General features: G+C 42.3%; 1 long non-coding RNA gene across 1 annotated transcript in view; it reads right to left on the bottom strand.

Annotated features, from left to right (window-relative positions):
- LOC112581168 overlaps positions 1–16,097 on the bottom strand; it is a 49,112-nt gene extending 33,015 nt beyond the window's left edge. The window contains exon 1 of the long non-coding RNA XR_006547532.1: positions 12,157–16,097. This is a non-coding gene — a long non-coding RNA (uncharacterized LOC112581168). The remainder of the gene's footprint in view (positions 1–12,156) is intronic.
- Positions 16,098–27,361: the final 11,264 nt, after the last annotated feature.

The raw sequence follows: 27,361 nt of genomic DNA, 5'->3' as shown, positions 1-27,361 counted from the left end.
TGTTGAGCGTTAAGCTAACTTTTTCACTCTCCTCTTTCACTTTCATCAAGAGGCTCTTTAGTTCCTCTTCACTTTCTGCCATAAGGGTGGTGTTATCTGCATATCTGAGGTTATTGATATTTCTCCCGGCAATCTTGATTCCAACTTGTGTTTCCTCCAGCCCAGCTCTTCTCATGATGTACTCTGCATATAAGTTAAATAAACAGGGTGACAATATACAGCCTTGACGTACTCCTTTTCCTGTTTGGAACCAGTCTGTTGTTCCATGTCACTTGCTACTGCTGCTAAGTTGCTTCAGTTGTGTCCGACTCTGTGCGACCCCACTGACGGTAGCCCACCAGGCTCCCCTGACTCTGGGATTCTCCAGGCAAGAACAATGGAGTGGGTTGCCATTTCCTTCTCCAATGCAGGAAAGTGAAAAGTGAAAGTGAAGACGCTCAGTCGTGTCCGACTCTTGGCAACCCCATGGACTGCAGCCTACCAGGCTCCTCCATCCATGGGATTTTCCAGGCAAGAGTACTGGAGTGGGGTACCATCGCCTTCTCCACTTAGATACACCTTATTGCCTGTGACTAGCACTGTCAATCCAATTTTGGATTGCAAATGCCTAGGAGGTGAGCACAAATCTGGATATGAGAGATGAAGCCAGAGAATCAGCAGCCAGGGCAGGTCAGAGCAGGGGTGGAGCTGGGAGTAGGGACCCAAGTGAAGTTCAGGGGTGAAGAGTGGGACACCAAGTGGCTCCTCATTGTTGCGATGTGGGTGATGAATGGGGACGAGTTGGAAAGAGGGAGCAGGGAAAAAGAACCTGGTCTACTAATACCGTCCATATTTTAATCCTACAAACAGTCTTATGATGATATTTGTTCTAAGTTCAGGCTTCAAAATGGATAAAAACAAGTGCGTACGAATGCCAGCATGCCCATTATCCACCGAGTAGAACACCTGGGGCTTAGCTGTCTTCTCTAGGGAATGAAAATGAAGGTTTTGTCTGGCAAGGTGCTTTTGCCAACTGCTACCCATGGTGCAGTCAGAGCTTGAAATAGCACAAGGAACTGCTGGGGGCAGGAAGGCGATTGTACTGAAGTTTATTTGTCATTTAATTATAGTTAGGGCCACAATAAAATACAAGGAGGGAATGTTTTGCAAAAACTAGGAAGTTAAAAAGCATTTTTATTCCAAAACGGTTCAGTTGGTGCCAAAATGTCAAAACAGCAGGTGGTTCACTATTCTTTTTCATAAGTTCAATAATGTGATTTCAGAATTAAAAAGACTTACAAGTCCTGTGGACTTTGGTTGCGTTTCTTCATTGAGACACACCGAGACATGTCTTCCGAGTCAGTTTTATAATCATTTTTCCTTCTGCTCCCAAGCCCCGTGCACGCTTGGCAATGAAATAGCTGTGGGATATGGGGCCCTGGGATGACTTCATTATTTTGGTTTGACTGGATTGTTATCTCAGATGGGTAAAGCATTAAAAAAAAATAATAATATTGCAAATGAATGAAGTGAAAGCAGAAAACTTGGCCAAAGTCACGCAGGTAGGTACTGGCAGTTGGAGCTGGAATTCAGGTTTGTTCAGTGGATGGGGTTGACATGGAGTCTTGCCCGAGACTCTCGTTCACTGCTTAAATCATCAAATCACGGAAAATCATTTAACAGTCACCAGGCAAGTCAGATAGGAAAAGGACACACTACCAGAAGCCAGCAGGTCTTATTTACTGGTGTGCAGACCTAATCTGGAGATAGCAAGGAAGAACAGAAACCCTTATCTCTGACAGAGGCAGGGCAGCGGGGGCCAGCCAATTATGATGGAGATAGGAACACCAAGGGGCACTGGCCTCATCTGCTTCTCCTCTTACTTATTCTTGACAAACGTGATTTATGAATCCCAGTTCTTTTGTCCCATTATGGAATGGAGCTATCAGTTTCGTGTCCTGACACAGTAATTTTGTTCTAAGCCGTTCTGTCCCTTCTTTTGCATTTCCTGGCAACATCTGTGTACGCGCTTGTCAGTTCCATAAATCATCATAGATAAGCAAACCCTTTTCTTAACCTTTAGGAAAGATAACATGTCCAGTATTTTCTGAGCATATTCTTGCCAGGTTTGCTTTGGGGAGATAAATGGGACCCATGTTGATGGTGCATCACTAAACAACAGCATGATTTATGAGACGGACTGGGGTTTGCTCACTGTGGCTCTCCCAAAACCTTTTCAAATGTCTTGGAAGAATCATGGTGAGTTGAAAGAGGACATAGTAAAGATTTTTGGTGAAGACTTTCTATGGAGGATTTCTGCAGCTGTTCCTAGGCACCAAGGGAAGTAGAGTGTGAAAAGTTTTAATACAGTCACTTAAATTATCTAGATATTATTTTTGAGGGATATGAATCTTATGTTTTCTTTCTGTACTTTTACATAGATTCCACCAAAAGGTCTCAACCAAGAAGGCTCCTTCTAGCTCCCAAAGATATATATACGCAGTCTGCTTCTAGAATGAAGGGGCTTGAACTAAGATCCAGGAATGTATATAGCTTTGGAGAAAATCCCTTTACTATAGCATAACTATGGTCTTGCACACCTAAAGTAAGGATGTATCAACAAAACATATGTTTAGCATAAATGTCAGAGACAGAAAATGTGTTGTGGTTGAGACACAGGCAATGGAGTTAAACAGGGGGTGGGTTTCAACAACTCTTGTCCGTGGAGTGAACTTGGGCAGTACTGTAGTGTCTTGCTCCCTTGTAAAATAAGGACAATGCGTGTGTACCTGAGTGTCATAAGGATGAAGAGAGACATTATCCTGCCTTTCCATGAAGCATTTTCTTTCCTCCTCAGTATGGAGACTTGGACTGATCATACCTACTTATTTTATAGCACATGGTGGCCCTAATTCCCTACAGTCTCTCTCTTCTGAATTCATTTGTTGTCTCTCTCATCTCCCATTTCCATTCCTGGGTCCTGCTCTCAAGAAGCACCCACTCCAGAGGAAAATCAGAGGTATCGCATGATGGTGTTTAAATAATTTGACTTGCTGCCTTTTGCTCATCAGCTGGACAGCTGAGTTTCAGTGCCCGGGGCTGCCTTTTTAACTTAGTTCCATCTACAGAATCTAGAGACTACTAAGATGATATGCTTTAGAGTTGGCAGAATGAGGTTGGGACCTGTTTTTTTTTTTTTTTTTTTTTTTTCAGGATAAATACACACACACATACATGGATACACATGCTTTTCTTTCTTTTTCCTTTTCAGGGGACATTATGGGATTTTGTTTTTAGTAAGCATTCACTTACGCCAATTTTTAAAACTGCTAACCTTTTTTCATTTTGCTTTTGGATTAAGGGGGTATCTAATTTGGTCTTTACCATCCACCAGGGGTGGGACTTGATGCCCTTGGTCCTGCTCAAAATCCATGCCGTTTCTGCCTGAATTCCCTTTGGAGGCAGAAGTGAATAATTCCTAGCTCAGTTTATTCTGGGTCCCTTGCAGGGGAAATGGAATCTTTTTTACTTTTTAATCTCCAGTCTTTTTTTTTTTTTTTTTTTTTGCCACACAGCACAACTTGCAGAATCTTAATTCCTTGATCAGAGACTGAACCTGTGACAATACAGAGTCGCAGCCACTGGCCCACCAGAGAATTCCCTCCACGGTCTTTGTCTTTCTTTCTTCTTCTTTTTAGTTTTAAAGCCTTTATTGAATTATTGAATTTGTTACGATATTGCTTCTGTTCTTTACATTCTGGTCTTTTGGGCCTGAGGCACTGAGCTCTTAGCTCCCTGACCAGGGATTGAACCCACCAGGGATCGCTCCCCTGAATTGGAAGGCAAAGTCTTAGCCACTGAACCACCAGGGAAGGCCCTCCCCCAACTTGTAAAAAAATAAACGGAGCTTGTGACAGTTTCTAGTATGCATTATCTACTGCTATTCGAGTGTCGGAGGGATTTCCTTTTTGGGGCTAACAGATTATTGGTGGTACTCTCTTCCTCCAGGGTTTTCTTGGGGTTGCAGGATGCAATTAGATAAAGAGGAAAGGTCCTGAGGAAGGTGGCACTTATGTGGGTTGCTGGTCTAGCACCCTGATTGCCACACCACCATAAAGAGAAGTTTTGTTTTGTAAATCTTGAGGCTATAAACAAATAAGGCTTCACAATTTAAAAAATTTTCATTACAGATTGTACCCTTATAAAAGGAGTCTTTTCATGCCTTTAATTCTAATTTGATATTTGTATTATCATCATGGCTTTTTTCTTTATTAAATATTTGTTTCTGGTCCACAGTTTAACTTCTCTGTACCATTTTGGGTTAGGAGTCTGTATATGCAGGATACAGTTGGGTTTACTTTCTGACCGTGTGTGAGAATTCTCCCTTTTGACAGGGAATCTGCCTCTGGTCATTTGTTTTCTAATAGAAACATTGAGCCTTTCGACAACTTCTTTTCTGTTTACCCCCCTACGTATTTTTTTTCCTTTTATTTTCGCAGTCACTTGTTAAGTGAATGTCAAGCCTTCAGTTTAGCTCTTTTTGTTCAACTTTTTAGAAATATTCATCCCTTTTCCCAATTTTTAAATTCAATGACTAAAAGGTCCTTTTTATGTCATTCTTGGGATTAAGATTGATTATATTTCCCCCCTCACTTGATCTCTGATACTCTAATTTGGGATTATATATCTGGACTATTGTCACTATTGAATCCTTTTGCTACATATCTTTAGTTTTGATTCTGTTTTTGTGTGTGTGTTTGCATCAAACCAAGACTCAATTCTGATTTCTGTTTTTAATTCCTTGCCACAATTTCCCAATGACTTCATTTTTTCCAGTGAGTTGCTATCTTGAGTCCATACTTTACTCATTACTTTTCTAGTTTATTTTACATCTGACAAATAGAGTTGATGTGTTCTTGTATTTCAGTGAGAGCATAAATTAGATTTGTTATGGAAATTTCTTTTGCATCTTACAGCATGTCATTCAATGTTTGCTGTTTCCCTGCATCATGTAGGAAGTTGGGGTGGGGGGGGGGAAGGAGAATGAAAGGTGCCTAGTGTTGGGTGTGAGCAACCATGTGGATGACATCTCATTTGGATATTCCACTGTGGATATGTGAAGTCTGAGCTATCTTCTACATAATTCTCTGGTGGTATATTAAATTTAAAATTCACTGGACATATAAAGATAGTTGTCACCTTTATATGTGTGCTAAGTTGCTTCAGTCACATCCAACTCTATGGAACCCTTTGGACTGTAGCCCACCAGGCTCTTCTGTCCATGGATTCTCCAGGCAAGAATACTGGAGTGGGTTGCTATGCCCTCCTCCAGAGGATCTTCCCAACCCAGGGATCAAACCCACATCTCCTGCATTAGAGGTGGATTATTTACCATTGAGCCACCAGGGAAGCCCTTATGTATGGGTCTTATTTAAAACTATAGGACCTAGAGTTCATCAAATGAGGATAAAGAGAGAGAAGACAAGACCCAGTCCTGAGGAATGCCAGGGTTCCTGGGTAGGAATACATAGATTCGGGGTAGGGGCAGAGTCATAATGAAGCAGCTGCTACTGCTGTTTAGTCGCTTAGTTATGTCCATGTCTTTAGTGACCCCATGGAGTGTAGCCCACCAGGCTCCTCTGCCCATGGGATTGTCCAGGCAAGAATACTGAAGTGGGTTTCCATTTCCTTCTCCAGGGGATCTTTCTGACCCCAGAATCGAACCTGAGTCTCCTGTATTCGCAGGCAGATCCTTTACCACTGAACCACCAGGGAAGCCCATAAAGAAGCAGAAAAGGAACCAATTATGTAGGAGGAAAAGTAGGAGATAAAACGTTACAGAATCCAAGAAAGGCAAGTGCTTAAGGCCACTCATTACTTTCAGTATAGCATGAAATTAGCCATTTAGACAATCTAGACTCCTAGTCAAAATGAACTTCACCAGCTGAACATAAAGTTGAATATGAACTGGATGAAGCAAAGTGAGCAAGCATCTAATTAATATTTGGAATACCAGGAAAAAAAAAATAACTGCCTACTCTCTAGCATCCTTCATTCAACCTATGAGCATGGGTAGCATAATAGTTTTAGGTCAAATGTAGAACAGTTGAGATTTTTGTTTTAAAGTCTTAAATTATATCTGAACATCTGGTTCTGGAACCATGCATTGTTCACCCATTCTAGTAGTTTAAATAGAAAAGGTAGTTAATGAATACTCAGAGAATCAGGCATGGAGGCTCTGAAGTTAGGAGGAAAATAAAAATTATATTCACCAGGGCTCCTCAGAGGTACAGGCCCATGACTAAACATTCATCCCACACTTCTCATCAAGGACAGTGACCTGGCTGTTGGTAGGAATGTAAACTGATGCAGCCGTTATGGAAAACAGTAAGAAGGTTCCTCAAAAAACTAAAACTAGAATTGCCATGTGATCCAGCAAGCCCACTCCTGGGCAGAGATCCAAATAAAACTATAATTTGAAAAGACCCATGCACCCCTATGTTCATAGCAGCACTATTTACAAAAGCCAAGGTAAGGAAACAATCTAAATGTCCATCAACAGAGGAATGGATAAAGAAGATGTGGCGCATATATACAACGGAAAGCTACTCAACCATAAAAAAGAACAAAAGAACGCCACTTGCAGCAACAGGGATGCAACTACAGATTATCACACTAAGTGCAGTACACTAGAAAGAGAAAGACACCATACGATGCCACTTATACATGGAATCTAAAATATCACACAAATGAACATATCTGTGGAACAGAAACAGACCCAAAGACTTGTGGTTGCCGAAGGGGAGGGGGAGGGAAGGACTGAGAGCTTAGAGTCACCAGATGCAGAGTGGTATGTATACAGGAGAGATAAAAAAGAAGATCCCATTGCATAGCACTGGGAACTATATTCAATATCTTGTAATAAACCAGAATGGAAGAGAATATGAAAAGGAATATATATATGTTTAATTGAGTGAGTTTGCTGTACGGCAGAAATTAACACATTGTAAATCACCTATACTCCAATAAAATTAAAAAATAATAATTGACTTTAGCCTAAAAAAAAAAAAATGGACAGTGACCTGAGAAACTGCCGTGAAATCCGCTGGCTGACATTACAGATTCTGCAAGACCGATACTTCCCTCCCAAACTCCCCCTTCTTTCCAGTGAAAGGGACTCTGTGCTCCATCCTTCCGTGTCTTGCTTTCTAAAGGGAAATCTGTGGGGCCGTTTTACTTCCGTGTCCTAACTGCAAGGAAGGCCAGGAAAGCAAGTTCCCTTGCATTGGTGAGTCTCACAACGTGGAAAAAATAAAATACAGGAAGGGTCTTCAAAAGGTGCTGAAAGCCACCAATAAGACAGAAATACAGAAAACAGATTGAATCCCAGTAGTCACCGGAAGCCTTGGTCATAGGAAAACTGGGATAACAGTCTTAATCTACTTATGTAATCAGTCTATGTTCATTTCTTCTCATAGCATTTTAAGTTTGCTATCTTGCTAAAAAATTATTTTTAAAATTTTGATTTTTACAGCACATAGGAATAGCAAACAAGCATGATTCTTAATTCTCCTAACTTGCCATACCTGTCTTTTCTTCTTTTTTATTTAATCCTTTCAAATGTCATTGTCTGGGACTGACTCTTGAGGTGGTGATTTGAAAGCAGGAGGTTGTTTCGGGGGATTCTCTTGGTAATAACACCTGTAAAGGAAGTAGAGTAGAGACTTCCTTGGTGGTCCAGTGGCTAAGACCCCAGCTCCCAAAGCAGGGCACCTGGGTTTGATCCCTGGTCAGGGAACTAGATTCCACATGCCGCAACTAAGACCTGGCACAGCCAAATAAATAAATACATTAAAAAAACCCATTTTTAAAAAGGGAGAGTTGGGTCGAGGGAGAAATAACAGCGCCACCTGCAAGGTGTATGAACGTTTCCTCATCCATAAATGAGAATCATGTGTAAAGAAGCTTTGTGATAAAGTGAGGCTGGTAGCTCAGGTGGTTAAGAGTCTGCTTGCAATGCGGGAGACCTGAGTTTGATCCTTGGGTTGGGAAGTGCCCTGGAGAAGGAAATGGCAACCCACTCCAGTATCCTTGCCTGGGAAATCCCATGGACAGAGGAGCCTAGCGGGCTACAGTCCATGGGGTTGCACAGAGTTGGACACAACTGAGCGATTTTCACTTTCTTTCAAGACTGGAAAAGGCTGGGTTACACTAAGTAAAACAGGTTTTTCATCCTTTTCTTTGTTAACAGAATTTATGCATTGTGAATCTTTGACAGGAGTAGACAGAATTTTCTGATTTATTTGACCATGAATCTCCTTTTTTTTAAAAAAAAATTTAAGCCACACACTTTTGGGAAATGCTGGATCACCCTAATTCCTCTAGCCTTGGGGGCCTTGCAGTTGATGTACACAGAATTAAGCACCCTCCATAGACCTGACCTCGATGCTCAGATAATCCTCCATTTTTCCTTATTAAAACTAACTTTTATCTTATGAAAACTATCTTATTAGAAGATTTATATAAATGAAGGAGAAATGAAAAGCATCCACAGCCTTACCATCTGCACATCTTTGTTAAGACCTGTGTGCATATTCTTTCATAATTCAAAAATGCATATTTATAGTTACTAAAATATGGGATTGTGCCTTAATTTATTTTATGCCCTGATTTTTCACTGAATAATACACAACAAACAGGTTTTCATTTGCAAACCACATACCCACAAGATCATGTTTAATGTCGTATGGATATCTTGTAACTTAAGTCATTCCTTACTTTTGGACATTTAGATTTGTCTACAACATTATTGGGGCTTCCCTTGAAGCTCAGTTGGGAAAGAACCTGTCTGCAAAGCAGGAGACCTGGGTTCGATTCCTGGGTTGGGAAGATCCCGTGGAGAAGGAAACGGCAACCCACCCCAGTATTCTTGCCTGGAAAATCTCATGGACAGAGGAGCCTGGCGGACTACAGTCCATGGGGTTGTAAGAGATGGACACGACTTAGCGACTAAACCACCACCACAATGTTATTATGCAAACAATTCCCTTATTAACAATAGTGCTGTAATGGGACTGCCCTGGTGGTCCAGTGGCTAAGACTCTGTGCTCCCAGTGCAAGGGGACTTGGTTTGATCCTGGGTCAGGGAACAATGTCTCACGCTGCTACTGCTGCTAAGTCGCTTCAGTCGTATAGGACTATGCTGCAATTAAGAGTTCGAATGCTGCAACTAAAGGTTCCGCACGCCTCAACTGAGACCCAGTACAGCCAAATAAATAAAAAAAAAAAAAGGAAGCTCCTAATAAGCACAAATATTAAAAAAAAGTGCTATAAAAACCTTCCAGTGTCTAAGTCTTTTAATACTCCCTTAACAAGTCTCCCTTATTTTAAATCTCCCTTAACAAAACTTCCTTAATCTTAGAGAAGCTGTCTTATGATTCAGTTTTCTCCTCTCTAAAATGGGACTCTTAAGAGAATCTCCCTTATGGGGATGTTACGAGGCTAATGTGCTGTAGTCCATGGGGTTGCCAAGAGTTGGTGATCACTTATTGTGGGGGAGGGAGCAGCTGGTGAATGTGAATGGGAGTGAGGGCAGGGCCACACATTCCTCTTCAAAGAACTTGTTATTTAAAGGAATGGAGACATGGTGAACTGTGAGGGTGAATCACAGATCAAGTTTTCAGTTTTGTAACGGAGGAGACTTTTCTGCGTAGATGTCCGAGGACAGAGAGAATACGTCAGAAAATTATTTCGGCTTACATTCCTTCAGAGGTTACTTGGGATGGCCTTTTTGCATCTGTCATCATAAATCTCCATGAGGCAGATTAATCTCCATCTTAAGCTTCATGAGGCAACAATAAGCTTTATTGTTTTACCAATAAAGAGAGCGAAGCCAGAGTTATATAACTTGCTTAGTCACAGAGCAAGCAGGGTAGTCCTTCCGCCTAGTAGATGGACTGTAAAGTCTTGGCTTGTTTTTTATTTACTAAATAAAGATGATAGAAACATGTTCTTCTTCCTCCCATCCAAGAAATCCAGTACACATGTGGGTGGTACTGTGCATGTCCTGGGGTAGGCGGCGAGGGTCCGAGACCACTGAGAGACCTAGGGTGAGCTCACGCTGCTCACGTGGCCGTTTCACCTCCTGACTGAGCCCGGGTGTGCCTAGAGCACTGGGCAACATCACAGTGAACGCACTGAGCTCTTGGTAGAGCTTTCTGCATCTCTGCTGGATGTGGCCAAAGCAGCCAGAACGCTTGGCAATTGCATCCAGATGTTGCCTTTAGCTGGAACGCAAACAGCGTCTACCTCAGCCTCTTTCTGGATCCAACAGAAGAAGCTTTGGGTTTGGTGTACTTCTTAGTGGATTTGCTGACACATTTCTTTTCATTTAGGGCCAAATGTTCTGAAAGCAGAACCTGCATTGTATTTGCCAAACATGCATAAAAACACAAACAAAACTCATGTTTGCAAGCCCCAAATAAGTCCTTCTTACGCCTTAAGTGCCTCTGGAAACCATCCAGAGCCACAGTGGGTACACTGTCTGAACAGTCCTTCATAATTGTATATGCAAAGGCTGCATAGTCACGGTTGCGCAAATGTCTCTAATTGCCTTTGATTACATGGCACGCTCTGTCCTACTCTCTTGAAATGAGGGTTCTTTATAAACCAGTGGCTTCCTAAATTTGATATAGGTTCCCGTGGAGTGAAATTCTGTACAATGGAATTTTCTAATTGGAGCTGGGAGGAAAAGAGAGGGAGGAGAAATGGAAGGGAACACCAAATTCTAAACCGATAAAAAGAAAAATACAAATGTAAATTATTACATCCCATTGCTTTTCTCCCAAACAACTCTGTAGGCAGAATAGAACTGGCACTTTGGCTAAGTTCCTGCTGGGTGGTAGACTTGTGTAGTCTTTAATGACATCTGATGCTTCTTGGAGCCTTGTTGGATAAATAGAAAATTCAAAAGGGCCAACCGTAGGCAAGACAGAAGATGTGGGGGAATGTGTCTCATATTGTCTATTCATGCCTTCATAGGGCCCAGTATCCTACTCCTGGTCCATGCTGGGGATGGGGGTGAACAAGACTTACGAGGGACCCTAGTCACCAGATGGTTGTTGTCCGTGTGGACTGTTTGGATGGGAGCTGGAGAACTCCTGGGATTACCTCACACTAGATGACAAGGAGTAGTGGGTTGCCCACTGGCAATTATAGAAGGCGATGGAAAGGACAACAGCTTAGCACCTGTCCTGGTTTACTCAAAACTGTTCAAAACTCATGGTATAAAGCTGAGCTGGGACTTCCCTGGCAGCCCAGCAGTTAAGATTCTGCCTGCCAATGCAGGGGACACAGGTTCAACTCCTGGTCCGGGAGGATCCCACATACTGTGGGGCAACTTCCCGTGCCCACAGGAGAAGCTACAGCGAAGAGTAGCCCCTACTTGCTGCAACCAGAGAAAGCCCGTGTGCGGAACAAAGACCCAATGCAACCAAAAATAAATAAATATATATATACACTTTTGTAAAAGCTGAGCTGATTCCTGCCTTCTCTGAGTCCATTCATGTCCCTCAAGGCTGGGCCTACATTTTTGCTTATGTATTTTATGTAGTCTTTCACATCGGGGGTAAAAACTAATCAGATGTAACAAGCATAGAGACTATGCTGACAGGGAACCATTTTACAGGCTCTACATTTTATTGCTTATACCGCGTTTTCACCCAAACATGCTACATGTGTTCAAGCAGGAAACTTAAAGCCAGCAGTGATACAACATAACCAATTTTCTCTGGAGTCTGAAGAATACTGTTGGCCACACAGTGTTTAAAAAAATCATCTTTTTCTGAGTCATAGGTTCCTGGCTAAAATTTTTTGTAATGAATTGAGCCTGAATTTCCCATTTTGCAAAAGGCAACAAGAGTACCGATCACACAAATGGAATACATATAACACACCAGAAGACACAACTGCCACGAATCCTCCCAACTGGTACTGAATCCCAAAACACTTCCCAACACAAAAGGATCATAACGACAGACACTCGTCAGAACCAACTGGCAAAACAGCAGAATAACAGTGCTCGCAAATGGTCCTCAACATCAGACTCATGTCAGAACCATTGGCAAAGATGCCCAAATAGCACTTCGTGCTCGAAAGAGAAGTTAGCCGTCTGCTCACCGACAAACGTACTGGGTCACGGGGCTCGTCAGCTTGTCCAGATGCATGATTCCATTCCACCAAGGAGACGCGTACGCTGCAGCCAGTGCTGAGCAGGGGAGAGACAGGGAGACTCTCCCCCCAAAAATGGTCTCAGCAGCAGCTGGGAACATTGTCCCAAACCACCTGCCTGGGAGCAGTGACTCCTTGAAGGCTTCCCGGCAAGTCATCATGGCGGCGGCTCCGCTTTGGGGAAAGCCCAGGAGCCAGGTATCGCGAGAGCACAGCCTCACGCTGGCGCCAAAAACTCACCTAAAGTGGGTTCAGGTGTTTGCCACTTAAAAGCCAATACAGAGGCAAGTTTGTTGGAAAGGAAAGCTTTATTTTGGAGGCTAGCAACCAGCTGGGGGGTAGAGAAGGTGAAGGGAGGGGGCTCCATGCAGAAACAGCACAGTCAGCTCCGACAGTCATCTTGGTACTGGCCGTTGGTGGTCTGATCAGTGTCGTCTTGCTTGTTTTAAGAACAGTTAGTCTTCAGTTCTGGGGTCGGTTTGTTCCCGTTTGTTTGGGGCCAGTTCTCAGGATTGTGGCAGCTTACTACACGCCTACAGTTTGATCCTCATGTAGTTAACTTCTTCCATCTGGTGGGGGTTTCAGTATCTACAGAATAGCTCAAAGGATGTGGGTTGTCTTCTTCTCCTGTTCTCCAGTGTCTGGTGTCTTGTAATATTACGTTTCAGACAGAGAAAACTGCTCAATAAAAAATGCAACTCTACTTTTCTTAACTGTGCTCTAGACCATAGCTTTTTTGGTTAGTATTGTGGTTTTCATTTGGGTTCCTCAGAGGATAAATCCAATCCAGCTGTTCGGAGTTGGGGAATGCAGAAGTTCAGCCAGTGGGAGTGGGGAGCATAAATACGTGTCTTTACAATGAAATACCATGTGTTGAGCTGTGTGCACAATGGGCACTGCATTATGGGCCTTTTGAAACATTTTATCCTCTGACAGATATTCAAGAAACATATTATTCTTGCATATTAACCAATGGGGAGACTATGTGTCTGAAAGCATCAGAAACTTTCCAAGCCTTGGAATGTAATCAGATTTGTCTGAATCCAGAAGACATGATTTTTCTGATAATGGTTTGACTCATTTTAGAATTCCCAGGGTCTGGCCTCCTGCCCCCATTTTCCCTTGGATTCCCTTTCCTTAACTCCCAGTTCTCAGTGACAAGTCCTAGGGTGATCCTCTAGCATACTGAAGACTGATCTGATAGCAATAATTTATACTCTACATTGCTGATGTTGTCTCTGTTTTGGAATGCATTTCGGAAATGGGGTTTTGGAGGCTAGTTCTGTGTAGAACTGTTCCGAAAGGGCCTTTCAGATGTCTGAAGATGCTGGAATAAGGTTTGCCAACACTGCTGGTTACAGAGTTTTGGTGAACAATAATGAGGCCAAGTGATTGCAAAGGGACTGTGTTGCTGCTCCAATATCCCCTGAGGGGCTGGACCATCTTCCCAGCTGCCCCGAACATTGGCTGCTAATGTTTCACACCTGGAAAGCGGTCCTGGGCTGAGGGAAGACACCTGGCCTGAAGAGCTAGGGAAGTGACCAATATGGGAGCATAAGCTCCGTTACTTTAAGAAGTAGTTCTCTGTAGATCAGGACAAGGCCAGACTAACTATACCTGAGCCTCTTTCTCTTCTCTTTGTTCCTCAAGTTCTTCACCTATGAAACAGAAATAACAATAGTTCCTATCTCCTAGCCTTTTAGGGAGTATTAAGTGAGACAGACAATCCATGTGTATCACTCAAGGTTCAGTCAGAGAAGCAGAATTACTTTAAGTTACATAGAAGAAAAAGTTATTATAAAGACTGGAATATGCAACTGTAGAAAACGACAGAGGAATCTATGCCAGGCTGTGGTCTTGTCTTCTAACGTTGAGCTTAAAATAGCTTTTGTTAAGCAGGTCGGCAGTAAGATGGGAGAACTGGGTGTGGTTGAGAACAAAGACAAACTGGAAGCCATGAGAATAGACTGGAAGGCATGTCTGTCTCTCCCCACCCACAAACTCAGTGCCATGGCTGACATGCAGGAGAAGCTGGTTCCCTTCACCAAGAGCCATAGATGCCTCTGGAGAAGCTGCAGGAAGAAACAGAGCAAGAGTTGGAGGAAGTGACAATGATCACATATGACAGCTGCCATAGTGTCTAGTGCCTCGTACTGACCTTTGGAGCATAAAAAATATGGTGACTGCCTCACTTCCATATTTCATGTCTCTTGCAGAATTTCTCTTGTGACCTGCACTGACCTGGAACCCCTCAGGAAAGGGAATTCTGGGAGATGTAGTCCCAGCTTAGCTATGTGGTCACAGTGCAAAGCCTATGAAGGCTCCAGGAGTGTTAAGAGACTGAATGTATAGCATCATAATAAATGTTAAGTATTGGTGTGGCTGCATGATGAGAAGACAGAGGCAGAGGGTTTCTAGTCTGAGAAAACCAGGAATAAGGGTAGTGGTCCCCCAGGGCCCACTGGAAGTTCACATTTGAGGTGGAGAGGGTTACTCTGCAAGCTGGAAACCTTTCTGCTTCTCGCTGTCATAGCTGCCGATACTGTCCCAAGCTGGCAAGTTGGACTTCGCCTTCTCAGAGTAGTCTCCCCCTCCTGATGCATAAAGGCCCTCTTCTTAGCCCCTCTGGAGCTCTTTTTCTTCTGATTGCAGAAGAGACTGTAGGAAGAGGCTGGCTGTAGCCATAGAAACTCAGCTCAAAGCACGATTTTGTGTTCTCCAGGCAGGTGCCACAGCCTTTGGTGCTCTGGCTTACGGGCTGTGCAACGTGATTAGCTCAGACTGGTTTTTTTTTTAAGATTTTTTTTTTCTTGATATGGACCATTTTTTAAAAAGCCTTTATTGAATCTTTCACAATATTGTTTCTGTTTTATGTTTTGGTTTTTTGGCTGTGAAGCATGTGGGATTCTAGCTCTCTGCACCTCCTGTGTTGGAAGGTGAAGTCTTAAACCACTGGACCACCATTCAGACTCTCGACTCAATCAGTGCAGCCCCTGCTGCAGCAACATCAGCCCATCCCCATCCTGTCCCATAAGACTCCTAATCATGGTAGGAGATGGTGAGCTTTCTCCAAGAAATTATAAACAGGCTCTCTGGGGATCCCTGCAGACACTCCGAGCATTTCCATGAAGCACTGGTTGGTCTTCACATATAAACTGAAAGTAAATAGAGTGAAGAATCTGTACAAAGCCCTCTGATTTGTGCCCCCATGCCTCAGTTTATTTGTAGGGAAGATAAGGTTGTCAGCCACCTTCCTCAAAAGGCTATTCAGAGGTTTCATACTGGAGACTTGACATTTATTAACTAGGGTTAGATGAAACCTCTGATTTAATCTCCAGAAAAGAATGCTTTGAGTGTTTTAGTCATAGGGACCATATAAGCATGAAGAATTTTACCCATAGCTCTTGAAGGAGGCTGTGGTCAGTCAACAGGGGCATGGGCCAGTCCTTGGCATGTTCTGTTTATAGCTGCGTCCAGACAAGTGGAGAATGAGAGGAGATCAGTATATACTAGGTTGACTTATTAACTTTTCACTGTTCACATACTGAACAAATATATTCCAAAAATATTTACCATAGAAGAGGATAGAATCGTTTTGGTCAACAGGTTACAATTGGACTGCAGCTTCTTAATAGGGTAAGACCACTCTTGGGGGACAAAACTGTAAACATTGTTGAGCCTTCTGTGTGCCAGTCACTACACTATACGCTTTCATATAAACATCTCCTTTAATTTGCTCAATAGTTCTTCCAGGTGAGTATTATCAATATTATCTTTGAGGCTCAGAAATGTGCACGACCACAAGCTAGGGGCTTCCCTGGTGGCTTGGTGGCAAAGAACCCACCTGCAATGCAGCAGACATAGGTTCAGTCCCTGGGTCGGGAAGATTCCCTAGGTAAGGAAGAGGCAACCTACTCCACTATTCTTGCCTGGGAAATCCCATGGACAGAGGAACCTGGAAGGCTATATAGTCCCTGGGACTGGGAAAGAGTTGAACATGACTTAGCTATTAAACAAAGACGATGACAATACAAGCTCAGTTCAGTTCAGTTCAGTCGCTCAGTTGTGTCCAACTCTCTGCAACCCCATGAGTTGCAGCACGCCAGGCCTCCCTGTCCATCACCAACTCCTGGACAAGCTAGGCAGGAACTAAACCAGAGTTCCAACCTAGGCTGTATTAAAAAAAAAAATCCATGCTGTTCTCACTGTATTATGAAATACCAATAGTTGCTTTCTAGGTCAACAGCTGTATTATTTAGCACTTACTTTTTATGTTATTTTTGCAACAAAGAGGTAATCTAAGTAAAGAGAAAACAACCTTTTATGGACTATAGCAATTATATTTTAGAGTACACAATTATTATTAGTTCTTGTTAGTATACTAATAGTATTAATTATATTAGTATAATATATAATTAAATTATTTTTATATCTAGGCTTATAAAAAAGCAAATAATGTTACTATTCTTGTACATTTGTGAAACAGATTCTACTCCTTGAAATACAGACTAGTAACAGATGAATTCTTGCAAAGGGGAGGCCAATTGCATCTAGCTCTGGGAGGGAAGCTCCAGGGATCTGAAGGATACAAACATTAAAGAGAAAGCCGAAGCCTGATGTAAGAAAGCTTACTTGTGCAGTAAAATCACAGTACTTCAGGTCATTCCATTCCTCCTGTTTGGTTTAGGGGTGTAATGCCTATTTCTCCTGGAGAAGGCAATGGGACCCCACTCCAGTACTCTTGCCTGGAAAATCCCATGGATGGAGGAGCCTGGTGGGCTGCAGTCCATGGGGTAGCGAAGAGTCAGACATGACTGAGCGAATTCACTTTCACTTTTCACTTTCATGCATTGGAGAAGGAAATGGCAACCCACTCCAGTGTTCTTGCCTGGAGAATCCCAGGGACGGGGGAGCCTGGTGGGCTGCCGTCTATGGGGTTGCACAGAGTCGGACACGACTGAAGCGACTTAGCAGCAGCAGCAGCAGCGGTCTATTTCTCCAAGACTAAACCATCACCAAGAATCCTTCATTGTTTCTTGTCTGTGGTATGCTGGAAAGGTGACTTTTCAAATGTCATCTATTTGCTGTAATTATCCAAGTTTCAAATCAGAAGCACAATAGTGTTTAGCCTGAAAGGAAGACACTGATAAGCAAATGAGTGTGCATTTCACTCACATCAACAGTCAGCTGAATACGCTGATCTTACTCCATACATTTTACTTTTTTTTTTGACTATTACAAAAGTTTATTTAACAAAAAAGTTCAGTTAAGAAAATGTACATGACCCAATTTTTCTCATAGTAAAATGTGGAGAGGGGATGCGTGGAAGACTTTGATTGCTTGGGTGAACACAGCTGTTGTTCATACTCATTCCAAAGCTTCTAACATGATGATACTATTTCTCCATATTACCACCATTCCAATACATTTTGCTTTTAATATCTCTTGTAACTGGAGATTTTAAAATCATAGAATGCAAACTATTCCTATTCTTCTCCCCATTTCCCTACCCAACCTGAGCTGTCTCCAGAAGCAATAGAGAGGGAAAGCGGTAGGTATACAAAGGGGCCTTGTGGAGGCAGCCATGTCAGCAGGTGCTCTTGGAGATGTTTTTCTGGAGGTGGTGGTGGATTTACCTCGCCTTGTGACATGGACTGCACTCCCTGCCAAGGACAGGACAAAACCACATCTCGAGTCTAGGCTCCGAGTCTGATCTCTGTCTTGGTGGACTTTGCCGACTGATTTAACGTGCTGTAGGCAGACGTCATGCTCGTCTATTGCCGTGGCCTGGATGTGCCAATAGATTGTGTGCTGATCATGACAGATGGGCTTGGGGATTTTTCTCACGATGTCAATACTCACAAAACTCTGAACTTACCACAACGAGAGCAATTTCCTTCTCCAAGGCAATCCAGCCTGGCATTCTACCCTCAAGGAGTTTAGGGTCTATTCACTGAAATAAATGTAAAAAAAATTACCCCCAGTCAAACACAAAGTGACGGATGCTAGCTAAGTGGTTCTGGCCAGGGCCACTCAGATTCAGAGGTGCTGAGCTTGCTCTGGGGTCATTCGACTCACTTCTGTAGAATCTGGGGAGCCACTGGAGGGTTTTAAGCAGACAGGGCAACAGGATCAAAGTGATGCTGTAGGAAGACGATTCTGGCTTTGTGATTGACTCTGAAAAGACCCCCACGAGTCTTGCAGGTGGCACAAACTGGAGTTGTGATGTGATCCTCATGTGACAGTGATTGCTGTAATTTTTCTGTTAAAACTCCCTGATCCTGGGCCTCCCTGGTGGCTCAGTGGTAAGGAATCTGCCTGCCAATGCAGGAGACATGGGTTCGATCCCTAGTCCGGGAAGATCCCACATGCCATGGAGCAACTAAACTGGTGTGCCACAACTATGGAGCCTGTGCTCTAGAGCCTGGGAGCCGCAACTACTGAATCCATGTGCTGTAATCACTGAGACCATGCGCCTAGAGGCTGTGCTCTGCAACAAGAGAAACCACCCGCACAACTCAACTACAGAGTAGCCCTGCTCGCCACAACTAGAGAGAAAAGTCTGCACAGTGACAAAGACCCATCACAGCCAAAAATAAACAAATAAAATTATTAAAAAAAAAACCCTCCCTGACCCAATATTGAAGTTTTCCAAGAATATTTTCAGAATCTCTTCATTCAACACTGGCTCCTTTACTGTTTTCTCCAGGGAGTTAAAGATAAAAGTTTACTTAGGAAATAACTTTGGTGATTCATCACAAATGTAGAAGAGGAAGCCGTGGTGCAGAGGTTTTCCTCCAAGGGCTGGCACTAAAGAAGTGACCGGAGGTCCTTGCAAGGGGTTTCCCAGTTCAGTCCCTCCTCATCTTTGACAAACCACATTTGAAAAATAAGTAAGAATGTGGATGACCTGAATGCTTTAAGCATTTATTTAGTAGATACATATTGAGATTTATAGATTGTGGACATGGCTTTTATTTTCCTGCCAGCATCCATTGAACATTTGCAAAGATGACTCACACATTAGAGCAAAAACTAAAATCCAATGAATTCCTCAAAGTAGAAACCACGTGAACCATATTTTCTGAAAGTGTTTTTAATCACACATACACATGAAACAAAAACCTGAGAGAAAAATCAAAGCTGTAATTACAGAGTACTTTAAAGTGAATGAAAATATGGTCAAAGCTAAACTCAGAGGAAAAGTCATAACCTTGGATGATTTTTTTTACCTTAATAAAGAATGAAAATAAATGAGCTAAGCACATTTTCAAGGAGCTGGTTTAAAAGCAGTAGTAGACATAGAATACTGCCATGCACAGAAAAACATGGGGCCAGGTGAGTAACCTGAGAACCTGAGTAAATGAAACCAGTGAAGGAATCTGAAGGTGACCCATCGTTCTTGGATATAGGTGCTGTCCTCTTCCAGGGTGTATGTTCAGTACTTCAGTACATCCTGAGTTCCATGAAAACATGGAAGATGTTTATTGGCTGTTTAAACTTGATGAGATGATTTAAAAATCTTCCACTTTTTCATTTTTGAAAAGGAGCTATAAAGTGCATTGATCTTACCTTGTTAAAATTTCAAGGTACAGTTAAAAGTTTGTTACCCACAGGAAGACTGTGTACTATTTAAAAATCCTTATTGGAAGCTATGGAAAAAAACATTACATGGGTGAAAAAAACACCAGGTGTTGTACAAAGCACACAACAGGATAGCAACTGAGAAAAGTCTAAGAGATCATTGCAGGGTGTCATTAAACTAGTTTTAATTTTTTTTATCTGAGTTGTTTGTAAGGGTTTTCTGTTTTGTGATAAATCTGTGGAGTGCACCTGCTTACTCAGTTTCCTGGAAGTGCTATTTTGGGTGATGCTGAACTTTCTTTTAGTCTCAGATTTATACCAGCCTAAGCCCTGCTGGTCAGTATTTGCTGAAGTTATCAGAGCATGAAAAAACGACTCTTCCTCCTGAGTTTTTTATCCCCGATTCAACTTTCTCCTACTCCCTGCAGATGCAGATCCCAGAGCAGACTGTCTTTCAGCCTTCATCTTTTGACTAAGATTGCGCACTTTTGTCCTTTTCAAAACTTCATAGGTATCTTAGTGAAATGCAGGAAGAAAGGGGCTATAATATTACACAGGAATTCTCTACCGAAGATTTCGTACCAAACTATGCTCCTTGGAATGTTCCAGCTGATGCTAACAGGTGTTCCATAGCTCTAAATCACTGTCTTTAAGCCCCCACAGTTTCTATCTGAGCACACGACACTTTTTCACAGCTACCTGGGCCTGACAGTAGGTTTCCTTCTTGGCTCTCTTGTCCTTGGAGCAGACAGTGATCCGGACCAGTTTGTGAACTTGCGTGGTGCTTTTTCTTTTGTCTTGCCTTTTAGCAGTACTTGGCACCACGCTTTTCACACGTGTTGTGATCCTCCCACTGGTTTTATTTTTCTTCCTTTAACAGCAATGAGGACAAAATCTAATAAGCTCCTGTGTGTGCACTGAGTCAATTCAGTCGTGTCTGACTCTTTGTGACCCTATGGGCTGTAGCCCACCAGGCTCCTCTGTCCATGGGATTCTCCAGGCAAGAATACTGGAGTGGGTTGTCATTTCTTCCTCCAGGGGATCGTCCGACCCAGGGATTGAACCGACGTCTCGTAAGTCTCCCGCATCAGCAGGCGGTTCTTTACCACTAGTGGGACCTGGAAAGCCTCAATACCTTCTACCATGTACCACCTCACTTGTTGCTTTCAATATGTAACTCTGACGCTGGACTATTCATTCTGATGGGAGTGTGTATGTGTATGTACTTGTGTGTGTGTGGTACGCAGAGTTGGGGCGGGGGAATGGTTTGTGAAATCAATCCTACTGGTAGCCGGCTGGACATCTACACATGGGCTTTCTTTGCAGCCCACTGTCCACATTGGAGGTGTCACGTGCTAAGCCGCTTCAGTTGTGTCCAGCTCTTTGTGACCCTTTGAACTAGCCCACCAGGCTCTTCCGTCCATGGGATTCTCCAGGCAAGAAATACTGGAGTGGGTTGCCTTGACCTCCTCCAGGGGATCTTCCTGACATAGGGATCGAACCCACATCTCCTGTAGCTACTGGATTGCAGGCAGATTCTTTACTGCTGAGCCACCGGGGAAGCCTAGAGGTGCCACAGATGTCTGCTAATGATAGGGTGAGAGAAGTTCTATTGTTCACCTCCTGAAGCCTTGAGAAAGGGTCAACCGGGTTCTTCACTTCAAATTCACCACGATGGAATCCAATCCTACAGCACCGGCGGTGAAGAGCAGGGGCCGGCACCCGCGCTTTAGCTACATGTGTGCCATCCCTCAGCTGGAGGCAGGGCGAGCTGAGGGGCACAAGGAGACTCTTCACGCTGTGAGGCGTATCCCCAAGCTTTTCCTCTGATATCTAGATAGCTCCAGAACTTCAAGGAACACTAGCCGTCTTGCATTTGGAGGGTGCCTGCTGTCAACTATAAACTGGCACTTACCAAGAGCATTGCCAACGACTGAACAACAAAGGAGTTTGCCATCTGCCTCTGCTGAGATTGAGCCCCATGCTGCTATAGGAGTTGACCTTCAGCGACCCCTGAGGGAGTGCAGGGTGGAGAGAGGCACTCTGTGCTCCAGGGAATCTGGTGGGACAGCTCTTTAGATAGTTGGATGTTTTTAGGGACAGATTTTATGATCTCAATCCTGGCATCTCCTCGCATCTAGAGAAGCACTAAATCCCTTCATGGTGACGTCAGACCCTCATGACTAACAAAAAACCTTTTGTAAAATGAGTGCTTCATGGTATTGAACTCCCCCTTCACCAAAACCTTATACTGACTTTCCCCCACTGCTGCTTTGGAGCAGTCTCTCAGAGCTATCTGAGAGGCTGCCTCCCAGGCTTGCAGTCCTCGTTTTGCCCCAAATAAAACTTAACTCGCAACTCTCAAGCTGTACATCTTTTTTAGTCGACAGTTATGGCGACAGTTATGGTGACCCAGAGGGGACTTCCTTCCTTTGACTGGACTCCATGAGGAATCCGAGCTTTGGTACCAGCAGCGGCCCCTTGCACCAATCTGCCTCCTTGGGGAGTGCAGACGAATTTGGGTAAGTCTCTCCCAGTTCTTGAATCTCCGGTACTGGTTGAGACTCTGAGTTTTATTTGGCTGTGGAGCAGGTTACCTGCCCCCTCCCAGTAGGAAAGATACTGGGAGAGGGCCCGGGTGAAACATCCGGGGCAGACCCACTCATGGTCTAGACACTGAGTGGGGCTTGGTTGAAAGATACAGAGAAATTCCCACCCAGGCAAAGATACTGGGAGCTGGGGGTGGGGTTGGGTGAAAGATGCCAGGGGAATTAGCCACCCAGTGGAAAGGTACTGGGTAAGGGGGCTCGAATGGGGAAAAAAAATTGAGTAATAGCCAGGGCTTGGCTGAAAGATGCCGACAAGTTCATTAGTGATTTTAATTGACAAATTCAGCTTAAAATGGGAAACAGAATCTCTCAAAAACAGAAATGAAGGGGTGTCAGAAGGCCGGCCTCTGACTAACACTCTAGCCAGATTCACGTACAATACGTATGGAGATCATACTTGCAAGTACCTAGTTAACTGGAGAAATTATACTAAAAGAGACCTCAACCTAAAATGGCCAAACTGGGGTTCTTTCGATATGCCAAAATTGATATTTTTGCACGCACAGTTAGAAAAGGCTGGCCGTGTTTACTTTGACTGGTATCTAGAAGCTTCTAAAATAGGAAATGATAGAGTGACTTCTTTGCAGGAAACCAACAAGAAATTGCTTGAAACTATCAAAAAAGGCTGCTAGCACTGACTTTGCCGGGTTGCAGGTCTAGTGGAACTGGAAAGTCACGTTTGGCATTCATGCCATTTGGCTTTTGATTTCTGGGCTTCTCTTTGCCTTTTGTTTCATTTGGAATGTGACTCCTGGCTGGTGAGGTACTGGTTCGGTTTGGTTTTGTTGGTTTGGTTTGAGTGTGCAGACATCTGGTACAAATTGCTCCAGCTAATATGGAAATTGCTCTGTCTAAGGTACTACACGCCACCTGGGAACCTCTTGGGAAAAAAAAATTTTTTTTTTTTTGACTGGTCAATCTATAGCTGTGATCCAATGACAAGAAAAAACAGTCTGGGGTTTATCAAACTAAGACCCCCTGCTTCCCCAGAGGGACAATCCCTGCTGGGACCAATCTGACCTTGTTAACAGGGCCAATTTGAATATTATCTGGTCCAAATTCTGGCTATAAAACTATGACCACAGAAAAATACGATTTTTTACAATGTAGTCACAATATTCTTCAGTCTCCAGAGAAAGCTTATAGAAAAAAAAAAATTATTTCTTTAAAAATTCTTGCCCTGAGGAAATAACTCCTCCTGTACCTTTAGACCAGAGCTCTCTGATCACTTATCTAGACCATCTCTAACTCCTAAAACCAAAAGAAAAAAAAGGGGAACAAAGCCTTTTAAAATCTTATTCCAACCAATTTTTACAACTAGTATTCATAACTAAGTTTGGAAAACAAAGCTATAGGATCTCTTGTGTCTATTTGGATATATGTATGTCTCATCTCAGATCATGGTCCCATCACTTCATGGCAGATAGATGGGGAAACAGTGGAAACAGTGTCAGATTTTATTTTTTGGGGCTTCAAAATCACTGAAGATGGTGATTGCAGCCATGAATTTAAAAGATGCTTACTCCTTGGAAGGAAAGTTATGACCAACCTAGATAGCATTTTGAAAAACAGAGATATTACTTTGCCAACAAAGGTCTGTCTAGTCAAGGCTATGGTTTTTCCACTGGTCATGTATGGATGTGAGAGTTGGACTGAAGAAAGCTGAGCACAGAAGAATTGATGCTTTTGAACTGTGGTGTTGGAGAAGATTCTTGAGAGTCCCTTGGACTGCAAGGAGATCCAACCAGTCCATCCTAAAGGAGATCAGTCCTGGGTGTTCATTGGAAGGACTGATGCTGAAGCTGAAAACTCCAGTACTTTGGCCACCTCATGTGAAGAGTTGACTCATTGGAAAAGACTCTGATGCTGGGAGGGATTGGGGGCAGGAGGAGAAGGGGACGACAGAGGATGAGATGGCTGGATGGTATCACTGACTCAATGGACGTGACTCTGAGTGAACTCTGGGAGTTGGTGATGGACAGGGAGGCCTGGCATGCTGCGATTCACGGGGTCACAAAGAGTCGGACACGACTGAGCGACTGAACTGAACTGAACTGATGTCTCAGTGTGTGTCTTTGTTTTTTTGAATAATATTGCTGAGATTAGTTTGTAAATGAGCTCTAATTGAACTGACCTTAAAAAAAAAGTAAGCACTTACAAATCAAATAATTCCAAATATAAGAGAAATTAACCTAAATGAATTTCAGGTTCATGTGAACTGGGAAATATTCAGTATTAAATACCTGATATTAATGTTTGTTGATCTAACTAATGTAGACATGTCTAAGAGTAATTAACATTAAGCAGAATATTTTCTATTCTGTACCTAGGTTTAATATAAGTTAAATATTATATCTGTTACAAGCTTGTCAGCAAGAAAATTACCTTGAGTGAAGAAACTTCTAAAAAATGTAAATGAGATTATGAGCCTTTAGATAAACTCTATTAAGAATAATTATGCTTTAGGAATATCTGTCTAAAATAGTCTCTCCAGATTGGGGTAACTTGAACTTCTAAGGGTTGTGCTGAACTAAGTGTTGGAAGTATATTGAATAGCTATTTCCAAATAAAATAAGATTTTGAAACATTTACTCTCCTAATTTCCTCTTACAGAGAAACTAAAGAGGTTTGGGATTTAAAAAAATGAATGATGTTTGGTGCCATCCTAAAATGTTCTAAGAAAGCAAGGGTTTTAGAAATTATCACTGATATTTATGCTCACCAATCTATAAAATGCTAATATAAAAGTCAGTTCTTGGTTGCTTAAGGGTAGTAGGAAGTGTGTTTTCAGGAAAGAAGGTATGAGGAATGGAATTGCATTTCGTGAAGGGAAAAGGAAGTAAGCCTGACTTACAGGTGGCTTTTTAGGATGGAAGAACACAGCCATGGGTGCAGAAAGTGATAAGGTTGTGAAAAGTGAACCATGAGGAAAGAGTTTGTACATGGTTAGGACCAAGTTTAAAATAAAGTTAAATATACCTTTTAAATAAAGTAAGCTGGTGCAAGACCTTGAATTTAGCTTTTCTCTCTGTTAAGAGGACATCTTTTCTTCAGATATTGAACTGCCTTTGATAATAGATTTAAGTTTCTTTATCTCTTAAACGACCTGTTCTGAAATCCTTTATTGTTACTTTGGCTAAGTGAATAGCTACTGGTTCACAATGACCTATAGTCCTATCTGAGTGTTCTAAACCTTTTTGATATTTGTTGACAAAACTTCTTAAATCATTCTAATGAAGATTTCTAGCTAACTTTGGGATGCTTTAGAGGGCCCCTGAAACATCCCAAAGAGAGATAGTACACGAATTAGGTTCACTTTGCATACAGAATTACATGGGGAGTATTGTCAAGTGAGTAATAAGTCTCAGGTTATAGTGTATGGTAAATGTTAATATAGATATCCTAGAAACTGTATGGAGTTCCTAAAATTCCGATATGTTTGGGTAAAATGTTATCAGGCATAATTCTAGTTGCTATCTCAAAATATTGTCATAGCGCTAACCAAGTTTCGCAAAAATGCTTCCTCTTCAAGAAGATTTATAGACAGGAGTTTTGGATAAATACGTTTCTGAATTGGGTAAGGATTCTAATGGAAAACCTGATGATTTCACAAAGGTTAACAAAAGGCTGAATGAACTGGTGAATATGCTTATAACCTTTAAGGTTTCTATGTGAAAGATTACCGATTTCAATCTGTGTTTTCCAGGTGTAAAGACACACCTTCCCCTCCAACTAATTATGACAGTAATTTGGTAAAATTGTATTTTATAAACAAATTGAAACATTTATCTTTTCTATCTGAACTCTCCAGAGATTGGAAGCTCTTATGTTTCCAGTAACTTTATCAGATAAGTTAGGAAGGTTATCTCACTAACAGGTACAGAAATCTCAAGGAATTTTGGAGACCTTGAGAAGGGAGGAATTTACTTAGATCTGTTAGGCAAAATCTGTGATAAACCTTTGGCATGACTTTCCTAGCCCTGAAAGAAAGAAAGAAAGAGAGAAAGAAAGAAAAGAAAGTGAAGTCGCTCAGTTGTGTCTGACTCTTTGCGACCCCATGGACTGTAGCCTACCAGGTTCCTCTGTCCATGGGATTTTCCAGGCAAGAATACTGGAGTGGGTTGCCACTTCCTTCTCTAGGAGATCTTCCTGACCCAGGGATTGAACCCCGGTCTCCTGCATTGAAGGCAGATGCTTTACTGTCTGGGCCTTCAGGGAAGCCCTGAAAGGTTTTATTTTAAAAGTTCAGTCTGAGACTCTATACAGTCTCAGCAAAGCAAAAAAGTCTATGATCATTTATGATTATATAAATCACCAGGCCAAGTTTATTGGGACCAGATCTATATTACAAACAAGTCTTAATTTGGTTATATTTGGTAAAAATGATGGTGATTTTAGGGAGAAAAAGATGTTTCAATGAATGTTAAATCCCAGTTTGTTAATGGAGGTCTGCATCCACTAAGAATCATTTCCTGGATAGTTCTTTGCTGTTGGGGTATATTAATATAAAATTTAATTGAATTATTAAAGGACATTCTAGGGTTGTTTCTGAAGCTTATCTCAGTAATCTGTCTTTGGATGAAGATCAGATGCTTCGTTCATGACCTGCAACCAAGACTGGAAAAGACAAATTAAAGAACTGTCTCCAACCTGGATGGAAGGACCTTTCTATCAGGTACTCAAAACTAGCTCATGCCCAGTGAAATTGATGAGAAATTGACTCTTGAATTCACTCCCATTCCCAAAGGCCCCTAAGCTGGACTGGTCTATGGAGAGGTCTGTTGACCTCAAACTCACCTTCCTCAAACAGGAAATTACACTACACTAGGAGAAGAAGACAACATCAGAAGTAGATAGCTTGCCCAAGACGCTGATCTGACTTGTGTGATCATTTATAATGTTTTCTTGATTACTTGGACCAATGCCTATCAATCAAATGTTTTTTATCATGGACATGATTC

This window comes from Bubalus bubalis, chromosome 21 (assembly GCF_019923935.1).
Source record: "Bubalus bubalis isolate 160015118507 breed Murrah chromosome 21, NDDB_SH_1, whole genome shotgun sequence".
NCBI lineage: Eukaryota > Metazoa > Chordata > Mammalia > Artiodactyla > Bovidae > Bubalus > Bubalus bubalis.
This window is presented reverse-complemented; position numbering and strand designations above follow the sequence as displayed.